This window comes from Protopterus annectens, chromosome 3.part0, assembly GCF_019279795.1.
Source record: "Protopterus annectens isolate FY-2018-M chromosome 3.part0, PAN1.0, whole genome shotgun sequence".
Lineage (NCBI taxonomy): Eukaryota > Metazoa > Chordata > Ceratodontiformes > Protopteridae > Protopterus > Protopterus annectens.
The window spans coordinates 1,737,425,700-1,737,435,699 of NC_056731.1; the positions used below are offsets into that span (position 1 = coordinate 1,737,425,700).

The following is a 10,000-nucleotide window of genomic DNA, read 5'->3' on the forward strand; positions in this document are numbered from 1 at the left end:
AAACAATGTGAAAGACTGTACTTCCTCTGTGCACTTTTGTGCTTATCTTTTTTAATTCCTTATATAATAGCAGTGATTTTGCACCAGCTGTATTCAGAGAGCCTTGTTACTGCAACAACTGAGGACTCTTAATGGAACCAATTTTATTTCTGATAAAGTAACAGCCTCCAGTCAGAATTAACAGTTGTGTTTAATGCATCATAAGACTTTGTAGTGGCAAATTTCAAACAATTTGTGAAGGGACAACTACACAAATTGGCTCAAGCACTGAAATGGAGAATGCAGAGACCATAGCATGCATTCAGTTTCAGGTAAGTGTCTCATAACCAGTCTTGAAAGGAAACATAGCCTTACACAAAATTTCACATCACGGCTATCCATATATGCAGACTACTCAGAGATTTTCAAATAGTTTCCTTTATGTTAGAAACAAAGTTATCCGAAAGATTATGCCCATTCATAATAGTGGTGAAATTTTGGACCAAGCAGTATGACAGAGAGAGAGAGAGAAAAGGTTTAAAAGGTGAGGCCCCAATCATCAATGCAGTGTTTAGTCACAGAGCCACTCTGCCACATAACAGCTCCAGTGTGATATGTGGCATTATAATCTGTAAGGATTTGAAGTAAGGACACTACCCCAAATTTATTTCTGTAGTCAGTGAATACTCATTTTTTGACAGCAATACATTCTTTCTGTTCTATTTGTGAGTATAAGATGACACAAATTATTCAGAAACACAGTCTACAACCATTAACTTGCTGTTTCCCTTTCATTATGCATTTCCATTCGTCTCCACTTCTGTTACTTTTTTCTTTCTTACATTGTCTTTTTCCCCTGCTATATGCCAAACATTAGCCCTGCCACAAATGATTAGCCCATTTGTTCCTAACTGATGGGAAAGACATTCAAAGGAGGGCATGATTCAGGTAGCCATCATTTTTTTTCTCTGTATGGCCCTAAAACCTCCCTTAACAGCCATTGTGCACATCTGCATATGCAAGATTCTGCTATGCCTTCCTCTTTGGGCATTTACATTCCTGCACTTACCTAATAATGCTACCCTTGTGAACAAGCCATGACAGAGTCAATCAAATGTTCCTGCTCTATATGCAGTCTTTTGTTTACTTCTTTTCCAGTATGAATCAGCACTACAGCAGAGATGACTACCTCCCTCGTATAAGAAAGAAGAGCTGACATTAAACTGTCTTTTCCACTCTGCTCTGTTTGGCTCTGCCAGTATCCAGGTATTGCCTGGGTCTGAGTTATGGAGCCAAGCTCTTTACCCCATTATTTTGACACAGGACTGGAGGCTACACTATTATGAGTTGAGTAACTTCTAACCCCTATTCAGACTCAATTTTATCATTCTCCAATGTCTGCAGAAAAACAAAAAATCCTCACATTAAATCACGCTTTACCATTACAAAAAGCAAAAATAAATAAACTCACCATATTCACTTCTGGCAACCCTCCAGGCAGCCAATCACACTACTATCACATGACAGCACCTGGTCTCTGAGATTCCAAACTGCTGTTAATATTAAGTTTACAGTCTGTGTCACATGCCTAATACAATTTCAACTTTAATTAAGAAATTCTGTCCTCTATTGCAAAAAAAAAAAAAAAACATCATAACAATGAGAATATCCACCTCCACTCTTGGGGGCAGCCACACAAAAGTAAGTGCTACCACTTTGCACTGGAAGTGCTCATGTCAACAGAGTTCTGTTTCCTACTTCTGGCACTGTTGGGGACACACAGTAGCACACACAGTGTAATAAAGAAAATGATCCTGTTTACAGTATTAGCACTATTAACTTGAGTCATTGACAGAATAATCGAATACCAATTAATATCCATTTTCTGACATAAAATATGTCTATAACTCTAATTATTGTCATTATTTATTGTGTAATTCACCACCTTTTCTCCAAAAGCCACTAGTTTTAGGCGTGATTAAGATGGACAAAGCCAGAATTTGAGGGAAAATCAGGGACATCCCTTGCAAGTCATTTTAAGCCTATGCAATTTCCCTTTTTGTGCTAGAAATAACCTATCCCATTTGGTTACAGACTGATCTTACTCATCCCATGTTTGATAATTATGTATTACCCCTTATGATAATAAGTGGGATCACACCAGAGATAACTGAGGGAACCCACGCATGGGATAAAGCATTTAGGAGCTGTCTCTGCCCATAGTAATACAGAGGGCAGTCCTGGCATACATTTTCTACTTTCCACTGACAGATCTAAGTTGCACTTGAGCAGGAACAGGGATGAACTTTGTTTTATGTGGATGGAGACAAGTGATATCCTCTGTGAGATATACTTGTCCCTCCAAACTGTTGTGTTGATGCTGCAGAACAGGTTTAGATCCCTAGACCAAATATTTCTAATGCCATTTGACTTCCTGAAGTGCAGTAAATCCATCAGTAATTGGGCTGGAGGATGGATGGATGCCTTGTATACCAGATGCAGGTCACCTCCTAGCAGTCTGTAGGATACTGTGTAAAGTAACAGGGCTGGTTCATGTAGGACACGTTGTTTAGGCCTTCTATCATTTTAGTAAGGTATACCTGTGGGTGTTCCAGCTGTGGCATGTGTCTGAAGAGATACATACCAAAGGGGACATTAAATTCAATGACTGGGTATGAAAAGGGGGAAAAAGACATCCCCAAATCTAGACACAATCCCTTTGTTTATAAGCTGTACAGTATATTGGACATTCTTAGAAAAATGGACACATGTTGGTCAGAGTTAGATTACTGTCCACATAAGTTCCCAAATCCCAAACAAATGGGTCAACTCTTATTGGTGTATTGTCAATGTGGTAGTTCCTTGGGGTAGGTGACTTCCCAAAGGATACAATAATATATTTTTTGGCATTTAGTTTCAGTGCACAATTTTGCCTACAGTTATGTATTTGGAATAAACCATCCTGCAGGATGCCCAAGTCATCACTTATCCCTGGAAAGAGGGAACCCCTATTATTTGCATCTTAAAATCAGAGTGTCATGACCTGGAGACATCTAAAATAAGGTTTATAACTACCTTTGGTACAAATACGTTCAAGATTAAAGAGATCATAAATAAACATTGGTAAATATTAAAGTCAGATGAGTTCTTTGGTCAGTGTCTAGATAATTACTGTTCATACAGTTAACGACATAGTTGGAATATAGGTGAGGTTCTTTCCTGGTATAAGAAGATGGACTTGAATTTGGGTGATGCAAAAAATAATGGTATGGGAGGTAGCACCAACTGTGGCAACTGTGTATATTGCAAAGTAATTCCTAAGATCACTTGTCAGACTGACTGGGTTATTTACATGGCCATTTGCCAGTGTATTGCATTTTATATTGGACAGATCTCCAAGCCCTTTAAAACTAGGATAGCGACCCACCTTAGTGATATTAATTGTAAGAGACACAGAAGTGCGCTCTATAAACATAAACTAGAACATAGCACAGAAGATTTTGTATTTTTGGGTATTGATCTGGTTTGGGGCAAGAATTTGTCTGAGAGTACTAAACATCGTATACTAGACAGGAAAGAGAGGTTATGGATTATTAACCTAGGTACCCTATATAAGCCAGGTCTTAATGAGCTTTGGTAAGAATAGTTAGAAATGTATTAATTACTAACAGAGAGGTATGTCTGTGTGTGTGTGTGTGTGTGTGTGTGTGTGTGTGTGTGTGTGTGTGTGTGTGTGTATATGTATATATATATATATATATATATATATATATATATATATATATATATATATATATATATATATATATATATATATATATAATTATTATTTTTTTTTTTTATTTATTTGCAGTTGATTTACCAGGATAATCCATTGGGTCACAAAGAACCCATTTTCCATGGAGTCCTGGGGAGAAAAGCTCCAAAACAAGCAGAAGATTACAGTAAGATATTTTGTTACAAATTATTATAGTTATAGTTACAATGGCCTAGTAAAAACATTGCAAGTACAACAGACTAGTGATTAATATTCATATACTACAATCTAAAAGAAAATGATAACTGAGATATCTTTATATCCACGGTAGGTTGCACTAAGAGGTGCATGTTATGCATTCAATATCAAAGGCTTAATACAAATGAGATCAGGATATATGAGTTAGGAGAGTAAAAGAAAAAGAGGGGAGGAGATTATGTGGGGTGAAAGCAAGAGCACTCCCACTGGGAAATTAGATGTGAGTGAAGAGACTTTTTGAATGAAAGGTTGTTTGAGGTGGTGCGGATGGGTGGTGGTAGGGAGTTCCAGAGACGAGCTAGACTATAGGATAGGAGAGTTTTTCCTGGGGGGACGAGATGGTTTATACAGTTCTATTAGGTTTTGGTTGTTAGATCTTAGTAGTCTATCAGAGAGGTGCATTTTAAAGGTAAAGGAAAGGGAGGGACAGAGGGAAGGGTTGAAAATTAGCTTGTGTGCAAGAGTAAGTTGTGTATAGGTAAGATGATTGGTCAGTTCCAACCATTTTAATTTGCGGAAAGATGAACAGTAGTGTGAGGAGGATTTATGGCCAGTAGAAAACTTGACAATTTTGTTATAGCAAGAGGAGAGTTGTGATTTGAGTGAAGATTGTAGGTTAGTTAGGAGTGGGGCTCCGTAGAGGAGGGAGGGGATGAGAAATGTGGTGGAGATGGTGATTTTAGTGGAGGGTGTAAGATAACGATTTTGTTGGTAGAGCATACCAAGTTTTTTGTGGTTTTTTTTAATATTTAGTTGAAGATGGGAGCTGAATTTAAGCTGACTATCAATTTGGACACCTAATAATTTGGCCTCTGATACCAGTTCGATGGGTGTATTACTATGACTAGTGATAGGGAATGTACTTATATTGTAAGAGGTGGCTTTGGAGGGGGTAAATAGCATTAGTTTGGTTTTAGATGCATTTAGTGCAAGGTGATTTTTTTTCATCCATTGTTCGGTGGTTAAGAATGCATCTTGTGTGAGCTTAAGGAGGGTAGGGATAGAGGTAGCAGAACAGATAATAGTTGAATCATCTGCATATTGGATAATGTTTGTGAAGGGGATGGAGTTGTGGAAGTCGTTTATGAATATATTGAAGAGAAGGGGGCCCAGTATGGATCCTTGGGGAACTCCAGTTGGGGTGTTACGGAATGGGGAGGTGGCTTTTTTCCATTTTACTGCATGACATCTATTTGATAAGTAGCTAGTGAACCAATTCAGAGAGGAAGGTGACAGGTTAAGCTTAGAGAGTTTAGTTAGGAGTAAATTGTGGGAGATATTGTCGAAGGCCTTGGAGAGGTCAAGCAGGAGGGTTGAGACAATGTGGTCAGAGTCCCATGCTTTATTCACAGTTTCCAGGAAGGAGAGAAGGGTGGTCATAGTGTTGTGGCTGGGTCTAAAGCCATGTTGTGTGGGAGTAAGTAGGTTATTGTCTAACAGATATGGTAGGAGTTGTAAATGGATACACTTTTCCAGGAGTTTAGAGATGGGAGATAGGATAGCGATGGGACGGAAACTGGTAATGTTATTATTGCTACCACCTTTATGCAAAGGTACGACATAAGCCTTTTTCCAAATTTGGGGTACTAAACTTTCTTGAATAGAGCGGTTGATTAGAATGCTGATGGGGTAGGCAATGGCTTCGGCAGCTATGCCAAGAAAGTAAGAAGGAATGTTATTGGGGGCGTTAGAGCATGGTTTCAGTTTCTGGAGGAGTTTTTTTATGGTGGATGTGGGTACAGGTTTTAGTGAGAATGGTGGAGGCTGGGAGGAGGGGGTATTGGGGGTTGGTGATGGAGAGGAAATAGGAGGAGAAGCAGAAATGGGGGTAAAGGGTTGGTAGAGGAGGATGGGGATAATGTGGAGGGTGTGGTGGTGTTAGAGGATGAGAATGATGAGGTTAGTTTGGATATGGAATCGATGAAAAAAGTATTGAATTGTATAGCCAGATCTATGTTTGGAGCATCAGGGTCTGGGCTGGGGTTATCTGTTCCGCTGGGGTTAAGGAGGGTGGAGATGCCTTTCCAAAATCTTTGGGGGTTTGTTTTATTTTTGTTTTGGAGTATGGAGAAGTAATTCTGTCGATCCATGATGATGAGCTTTTTTACTTTCTTCCTAAGTGTTTTGAATTCATTATGAGTGAGGGGAGTCCTGTGTTTTTGGTAATATGCCCAAGCTTTATCTCTGAGGTGCATGGTTACTGGTGTGTTTTGTGTTAGCCAAGGAGCAGTTTTATTTTGTATTCTTTTTGTCTTTAAGAGAACATGGTGGTCTAGGAGGTTTAAGAAGGTTGTATTGAAGTAGGTAACTGCCTGTTCCAGGGGTAGAGTTCTTAGAGTATTCCAGTTTATTGCTTTTAGAGAGTTGGAGAAGGTAATGGGATTGAAATGTTTGTGGTAGTGAGTAGTAATATAAGTGTGTGTAAGATGTAAGGGTGAGGGAAAAGAGTTGGAGAAGGTAATGGGATTGAAATGTCTGTGGTAGTGAGTAGTAATATAAGTGTGTGTAAGATGTAAGGGTGAGGGAAAAGAGTTGGAGAAGGTAATGGGATTGAAATGTTTGTGGTAGTGAGTAGTAATATAAGTGTGTGTAAGATGTAAGGGTGAGGGAAAAGAGTTGGAGAAGGTAATGGGATTGAAATGTTTTGTGGTAGTGAGTAGTAATGTAAGTGTGTGTAAGATGTAAGGGTGAGGGCAATCGATGTGTGAATGTGGGTAAGTGATCACTAAGGCAATTGGGAAAGGTGCCACTATCAGAGAAATAATGAGGGTGGGAGACTAAAATCCAGTCAAGGATACTACCATTGTGGAGATTTTTTGAGGGCCGGGTTAGGGAGTTGATCAGCTGTGAGAAATTGTAGAGGTTGATGTTAAGTGGGTTTGTGGGAGACTGTATGGAGGACCAATTGATATTAGTGTCGCCCAAAATTATTGTTTCCATACTAATGTTGGTAGAAAGCCAGGAGAGGATGTTCTCAAGTGTAGAAGTATTGTTACCAGGAGGAATGTAAAGGGAGGCTATACATATGCATTTATGTTTGTTAACTTGAAGTAGTGCTAGAAGTAATTCAGCTTTATTAAACTGGGGTGTAGGTTTGTTATAAGGAGTAACTGATAAGGAGGATAAGTATAGGAGGGCTACTCCTCCTCCTTTTTTGTGGGTTCTATCTTTTCTAAAGACAGAGTAGTTGGGTGGTATTATTTCAGAATCTTTTATATGGGGTTTCAACCAAGTTTCAGGGATGGACATATTTTTTATATATATTTATATATATATATATATATATATATATATATATATATATATATATATATATATATATATATATATATATATATATATATATATATATATATATATATATATATATATATATATATATATATATATATAAAATATATATATATATATATATATATATATACCCATTTTGTGATTTTTGTATGCCTTATGTTGTATATTTTCTTTTTGTGTGCATGTAAGTGGGAAAATATTGGGTGATATATAAATATGTGCATAGATATAGATGTGCACATATTTGTGTTATACATGAGTGCACCTGTATATGTGTTTTCAAAAAAAATTTTTGGATATAATTTCACACACACACACACACATATATATATATGTATGTATAAATGAATGTGTGAGCTCACTTTATATACATGCATTGGGAAGCTATATGGTGCTTATGGTGTTTATCTCATTACATCCGAGTGACATATCCAGGTGCATCTGCAGTAAACTCCTACTGACGCCTCTAGGTGTCAAATATTGTTTTTTCATATCTTCATCAATAATTCCAAAATGATGGTATGTACAAGGTTTTAAAATTTTCATCATAAAGCTTACACATGCCAAACCCAACTGCATTAATATGTGACCTCTGCCTAGTATAGGTAAATAGATATTAATTGTTGTTTTTATGATATTAATTTATATAGATATAATTTTCACATTTTTCTAAATATCTCAACAACCAAGTAACACAGACAGAACTCCTTAGCCTCATAGAAATGCTCTCAGCTAAATGAATAAAATGATGCTAACAGTGTGTGTATAACTTGAGTGGTTCCTGAGATATTGTAAGTTATTTACAAAATATTACAAATGTAATGGTTACTGTGTTTACTGTGACTTATAAAACTCAGTTTAAGACCTAGAACCTAAAGAATACTACCACTATAAAAATAGTTGATGCTGAAAGGTTTGACATTTATACTTCTTTCACAACCCCTATGGTTCCAGAGATAAGAATATTTGTTTGAAATGTGAGGACATAATTTGATTCTGTCAAAAGCCTTAGGCTCCACCCATTGGAAGTTACAGTGCAAACTTCCTGAGCTCCATTGCAGTGAATGAGTTAAGCAAATTATAATAAAATTCTGCTACCTGTAGCTTTAAATGTAGGAATACATAAAGTGAAGAATTGCCTGTGGTTGTACTACACTGATGTAGGGGACATGCAGGGGCCGAAACCGGTTTCTTTGTCTGCTTGCTTTTCACTATTGTGTGGTGATTATACCAGCTGAGAAGAAAAAAAAAATCTATTTTGCTTTTTAAATAATGTCTCCAGACTTGTTTTTTTCACATTAGCCTGGATTTGTATTTTTGAAAACTTCTGCTTTATATTGCTGGACCATTTGTCTGTGCTATTTGTTGGTTTGGTCCGAGCACAGTGTGGTTTACATGCACTGAGGTTTGGTTTGTGGTTATCAGAGTAGAGTTCTGTACCAGAAGTGTCCTATTGTTTGGAGTTCCTTTGGAAATGACAACGAGTTACAAGCATTTTTCATTATGGCCACCAGAGGAGATTTGCGAGCATTTATTGGCAATTTGTCTTCAGACAAGGATGAGCCATGGTAGTACAATAAGCCGCGGTTGTACAGCATAAGCCACGGTGGTACAGCGGTAGCATTGTTGCCTCACAGTAAGAGGTTCTCCTGTTCGATTCACGGCTGGAGTGCCTTCTGTGTGGAGTCTGCATGTCATCCCCACGGTCGAGTGGCCTCTGAAAGACATGTGTGAATGGGCGTGCCTTCGCTGGAGGTTGGTTGTCGGGCTGGCAACTCAGCACCATAAAAAAATCTACTGCCAGTCATTAGCGGACCGGAGTTCTGCTGTGGTGACCCCTAACCGAAAGTAGTAGTTTAACAGATACAGCTGGGACTGTGGTGAGCCATACATCTGAAACTGATCATCATTTTAAAGATTTGACTGTGTATACAAAAAAATTTAGATCTACGATGCGGCATACAAAATTGTTGAAAGCTTATCTAGGGGCTGAAATAGCACCATGAGGCCAATGGGTTTATGTAGAACCTGGGGTTGGGAAAGAGGACTGTGAATTTCTAGCGAAATGGAGTATGATACAAAATACTGCTTCAAAATTTATTTATTGAACTGCTAGTTAGTTATTATGAGCGTACTTTGGTCGAAATTAATGATAACCTAGCTACTACTTTACTGAAAGTACAACAATATGAACAACGTGGACTATAAAAAACTATGTGATATGTATTTCAAGGATTTGGGTTAGTTATGAAAAAGAGTTAAAAGCTTGGAGGCTTAAAAAGTTTAGTAGAGATACAAGAGATTTCAAAAGTAACACAGCTGTATTCTGGAAACAAAATAAAAAGGCTGTAAGGTTTTCAGGTACTGTTAATAAACCTACTCGTGAAAAGCGGAAGAGGGGAAAGTCCATCCTGAAGTTTGCTCATAATTCAGTATATAATCTAGATTCTAGTGCTTCTGGTTTTTCATCAACGCTACCGAGTACAGACACAGAAAATTATTTTGGGGACACTTTTGAACAGATATCACCTGCATATAAGAAATTTAAAGTGAAAAATGGCCCTTTAGGAGAGATGAAAGAAAGCGTCGTAAATGTTGGAGGCATCAAGATGGGTACAGTGGACAAATCATTCAGGGACTCAGTAAAAATGTAAATATTATAGATGGCAATGCCGGTGGTGATGACCTGATTGTAAATCTAACTAAGTTGAA

The 10,000-nt window shown here is 37.7% G+C and overlaps 1 long non-coding RNA gene across 1 annotated transcript in view; it reads right to left on the bottom strand.

The window, feature by feature from the left end:
- LOC122796991 overlaps positions 1–10,000 on the bottom strand; it is a 530,955-nt gene that overhangs the window by 103,785 nt on the left and 417,170 nt on the right. The window lies entirely within an intron of this gene.